This window comes from Mus caroli, chromosome X (assembly GCF_900094665.2).
Source record: "Mus caroli chromosome X, CAROLI_EIJ_v1.1, whole genome shotgun sequence".
Classification (NCBI taxonomy): domain Eukaryota; kingdom Metazoa; phylum Chordata; class Mammalia; order Rodentia; family Muridae; genus Mus; species Mus caroli.
In genome coordinates this window covers 30,062,473-30,067,950 of record NC_034589.1, presented here as the reverse complement: position 1 = coordinate 30,067,950, position 5,478 = coordinate 30,062,473, and the positions used below count along the sequence as shown (strand labels likewise).

The following is a 5,478-nucleotide window of genomic DNA, read 5'->3' as shown; positions in this document are numbered from 1 at the left end:
TTAGAATTGACTATGGTTTGAATCTTTCTCCTATGTTAGAAACACCAAATCTGCAGAAATACTTCCTTACTCAAAATCTTAGAATTCTAGGTGAACCATGCTATGTCAGACTTCAGAATAAAAGAAGGAAAAGCCATGTGGCTGGGGGTGTAGCTCAGTAGTGGAATGCATGCTAGGCATGTGTGAGGACAGCCCCAGCACCAAAAAAAAAAAAAAAAAAAACAGGAAAGCCAGATCACAGATGCAGGGCTAGGATAGCTCAGGTCAGATTTAAATATGGCCTTGCTAAGTAACCCAAAGGAGTTAGTCAGTCAGCTGGGAGAATGCTCTGTGAGTACACAGAAGGGGGCGTAGTGAGAGTAGCTTATCTGTTGTTGGGCATCTTGTTTTATGTTTGCTATTTGCTGAAGAGCATTTCAAATGTGTCATTCTCCTTCAATTATGTCAGCATCCATGTGATTCTTCCATATAGTTCTCTGTTTGCCTGTCTTNCAAGGCCCAAGGAGACACGGAATGTGTTGTCTTCCTCGTGCTATCTATGATGGATTGCACTTTTTAAATAGTCAAGGCTTGTTGATGAGGTGTTGCCAGGAAATAGNTTTCTTTGCCTTTTTTCTGATTTCTGTTTCTGCAGGGGAAANCCACTTAGAGTAGAGGTACAGTTGAGCTAGCAATGACTGGACTGATGTGGATTAGGAATCCTGGGAATTTGAAGAATGGGGCTATGTTACCACCTTCCCAGTTATTCTATAGACAGTAGTGTCTTCCTATAGCTAATTCTTCACCTCATTTTCTGTCCTAGTTGTGAGACAGAATTAACATTAACATTTGTGAATGGTCAAATGTGTCCAGACAATGACCTCTACCTTTCTNCCACTTGAACTTTATCCCCAAATTCTTATGTGTACAGCTTGGATAGACACAGACCACCATAGAAANTCAGGCTTCTATTCTCTGGCCACAGCCTGTAGCTGTTTCTAGTCTCACAAGCTCTCATCCTTATAGACCTTTTTAGGTGTGATTTTCGATTTGAGGGGTGATTATTTTGCTAATAATAATGAAATATAATTGTNGTAACAGTAACATTAATACTCACTAGTCTCCATTGAGTACTTGGTTGTGGAAAGNACTTTAGAGGTATGAGTTCACTCTTAGTACCTCCTAGGAGATAAGTTAACTATTGCCATCACTGTTTTACTCTGAAACTTGGAATTTTCCTTTCCCGAGATCCACTAGCCTTTGGTAAAGCCAGAAGACTGACTTTAAAACTCAAGCTCTTTCCTATGCTGAACTGCTGCTTCTATGAAATTTTGTATCGTTCGATCAGAACATAATTTCATTTTGGAAAAAAAAAAACATTGAATTGCAATGTAAAAATATTAAGCTAGAGAACTCCCTAAAGCAATTCTGTAGTTATGCTTCTACATATTTTCTGAAATAACTCGCTCTAACCATTTGAACATCTGACTCAAGTTACACATTTTACTGCTTCTAACAATAATGAAATATTATGTCATTAGTACCAAGTAAGTGCATAAGATGTACTTTCTCTATTCTTAATTAACTTCCAGTGATTTTTCTAGCAAATGTGTTTTAATATTAATAAAAAGAGCCATATTGACATTTGGAAAAGTCATAAGCCTGTTTTTCTTTTTCTTCAATCTGCAAGTGATCAGCTGTGACAAAATTATGAAAATGTTATAAAATATTCTGACTCTAATAGTTGGTGACATTTGGCATTGTAACTATCACTTAAGAAAAACTAAAACGCTTTTTAAAGACTAACCTGTCTTGTTGGGGGTGCTGACATGTATGAATAGTTCTGAGCGCCATAGCAAGCAAAACTCTCTTCAAAATGAAATAAAATAAATAACAATGGAATGAAGGAAACTAGCTTGTTTTGATCATTTTTAAGATTCATATTGCTGTGAACCATGTTTCCTTAGTCTCCTGATTTGTGTGTTTCTCATAGGTATCAACTGACTTTCATTTAAATTCCTAATGACAGATGATGTTGAACATACTACTTTTATTACAGTTTTTTAAAGGTTATTATCTTAGGTATATTTTTGTTTTGAGGTGGAGTCCTGTGTAGCTACTAGCTCTTATTTTTCATTTTAGTTTTTTGAAATGGAATCTCATAGTGCCCAGGCTGACTTCAGATTCCCTGCCTGCCTGAGGTTGACTGTGAACTCCAGATCTTCTGTCTCTACCTCCTGAATGCCGGGATTCCATACTTAGTGGGTCTTAGTTTTAATGGGGTGTTTTTAGGATCTTTTAAGTATTATTTTATGTGAATGAGCATTTTGCCGGCATATGTGTGTTGCACGTGTGCCTGGTGCCTACAAAGGTCAGAAGAGGGCATGAGATCCCTGGAACTGGAGCTATGGGTGGGCGCTGAGAATGGAAAGCAAATGTGCTTCCTATCTTTAGTTTTTGGAAACAGGAAAGTATTTTCTTTCCTTTTTTTTAAAAAAAAAAGGATTTATTTATTTATTATATGTAAGTACACTGTCCCTGTCTTCAGACACTCCAGAAGAGGGCATCAGATCTCATTATGGATGATTATGAGCCACCATGTGGTTGCTGGGAATTGAACTCAGGACCTCCGGAAGAGCAGTCAGTGCTCTTAACCACTGAGCCATCTCTCCAGCCCCAGAAAGTATTTTCAATGCACCCTAGACCTAATGACTGTGGGATTTTTAGAGGGTTTTTTGTTTGTTTTTTTTGTTTTTTGGGGGTTTTTTGCTGCTAGCAAAAATTGAATGTAGTATCTAGTAGCTGCTGGTCAGGCTCTACCACTAGCAGTGACTTTGAACCTTCCTGCCTGCTGCTACTATACACTTGGGCTACTGTCCAGTTTCTCTATTATTATTATTATTATTGTTATTATTATTGTTATTTGTGTGAGATGGGCTCTCACTATGGAGCTCTGGTTGTCCTGAAACTTACTATGTAGACTAGAATGGCCTCAAACTCAGAGACCCACCAGCCTCCTAGGATTAAAGCCATGTGCCACCATGCCTGACTCTCTAACCCATTTTTAATTACTCAGTTCAGTAGTATTCATTTACATCCTTGTGATACACATCTGTAGAACTTTCCATCTTCTAAATCTGAAACCATACATACATTGACCACTCCTTTCTTTGTTTCTCCGAATGCCTGGTAACTGCTGCTGTTCTTTCTGCTTTTATGAGTTTGTCTCCTTTAGATAATGAATGTGAATGGAATCAGTATAGCACTTTTCTTTTTGTGATGGGCTTACTTCACATGGTACCAGTCCTTGGTGTTTATTCATGTGTGTGATAAAACACCTTCCCTTTTAAGGTGAGTAATAATTCCCAGGCACAGTACCACACTTTTTTTATTCATTCATTGTCAGTCGACTATATTAGGATAATGTTGCAGTGAACATGGGCGGTGGTGGCGCAAGCCTTTAGTCCCAGCACTCGGGAGGCAGAGGCAGGCGGATTTCTGAGTTCGAGTCCAGCTTAGTCTACAGAGTGAGTTCCAGGACAGCCAGAACTACACAGAGAAACCCTGTCTCGAAAAAAAAAAAAAAAATATATATATATATATATATATATATATATATATATATATATCCTAGTATTTCTGACATCCTAGATTCAGTTTATTTGGATAAGTTCAGAAGTAAGATGTCTCTAGAGTTTTGGGATTTGTTTTTGTAGTGGGCATTGAATCTTGGGTCCTCCACATGCTAGCTAAGTACTCTATCACTGAAGTGTGTCCTTGGGGCTTAAATTTTGAGACAGGGTCTTGCTAGATTTTCCAGGCTAGCCTCAGGCCAACTCTGTAGCCCAGGCAGACCTTGCTTTTATTTTATTTATTTATTTGCCTCCCAAGGATTGCAGACTCCCCTTACCAGGCCTGCCTATTTGTAATTTTTCCAGGAGGTTCCATTCTGTGTTCCTTGGCTGTTGTACTGTTTCACAATCTTTTACAATCACAAACTGTATGCAAAGGTTCAAATTTCTCTGTGCCCTTATTGAAATTTCATTGTATTTTACTGCATTTCTTTGATGATGGGTAATGTCAACTATCTTTTCATATGGCCTTTTAGATACCTTTAGAGAACTATTTATCCAAGACGGGGGTTTTGTTGTTGTTTGTTTGTTTGCTTGCTTGCTTTTTACTACATATATTTACATGTTAAAATTTCATCTGTGTATCTCCTATAAAGTCTGTAGTTAGCTCTTCTACCCATTTATAAACCTCCCTTTTGGAAGTAGTGGCTTTTTTTAAAAAAATGATTATTAAGAGATCTTTGTATCGTCTGCCTCTAAGTCCATATAGATGTATGATTTACAATCTCTCCTGGTCTGGTTTGTGTTTTCATTTTCTTTTACAAATGATTTCTCTTTACCGTTATTTATGTGTATGTGTGCATGTGTGGCCACTTGCATGGGGTTGCCTGTGGAAGCCAAAAGAGGGCATTGGAACCCTGGAACTAGGGTTACAGATGATTGTGAGCCTCCTCTGTATAGGTGCTGGCAACTGAACATGGGTCCTCAGCTCTTGCTCTTGCAAGTGAGCCACTTGCCACTGAGCCATCTCCCCAGCATCTGTAGTGCCTTTCTTCACTCATTTATAAATACCCTCTGTACTCCAAGAAGTTTTATTTTGACATTTACACTTGTAGTCTGTTTTGAAGTAGTTCCTGTATTATACATAAATTTTGGGTCAGTTTACTTTTAGCACACAGATGTCTAGTTGTTTTGATACCTAATTAGTGACAAGACTATTTTTCCTTCATCTATTCTTGTATCGCTTTGTCAAAAATCAGTTCGTGTCTGGGTGTGGTAGCACATACCTTGAATTTCAGCACTCAGAAAAGCAAGGGCACTTTGTATCCCTGGGAGTCAGAGGCCAGCCTGGTTACATAGCAAGTTGTAGGCCAACCAGGGGCTATATAAACAAGACTGTATCTCAAAAAAAAAAAAGCCAGCTTATTGTACATCCATTGTCATTTTACCTACACAGAACTTTTCCTTTTTCCTTTTTAATCATGAGGCTCTGGCAGTACACTTTGCCATTGAGCATTGCCCTACAGATCTTCGTTAGTTTTGTCTGTTTAGTTTTGTTAGGTTTCCCAGGCTGGCTATGAACTTAGGGGCTCATGTGATCCTCCTGCCTCAGCTTTCCAAGTAACCATAACCCTAAGCATGTGCCACTCTGCCTGGCTATATAGAATGCCTTGATTTGGTGATTGTAACTTTATGGTTAGTTTTACCGCTGGGTCATGATTCTTCCAACCTTGTTTTGTTTTAGAGTTACTTTGGCTATTCTGAATTTCTGTCTTTTCCAATATTTTTTTTTTTTTTTTTTTTTGGTTTTTCGAGACAGGGTTTCTCTGTATATAGCCCTGGCTGTCCTGGAACTCCCTCTGTAGACCAGGCTGGCCTCGAACTCAGAAATCCGCCTGCCTCTGCCTCCCGAGTGCTGGGATTAAAG

General features: G+C 38.6%; 1 protein-coding gene across 4 annotated transcripts in view; it reads left to right on the top strand.

The window, feature by feature from the left end:
• The window catches only part of CXHXorf56 (chromosome X CXorf56 homolog), a 78,733-nt gene that overhangs the window by 14,195 nt on the left and 59,060 nt on the right, over positions 1-5,478 (top strand). The gene's annotated exons all lie outside the window — the stretch shown is intronic.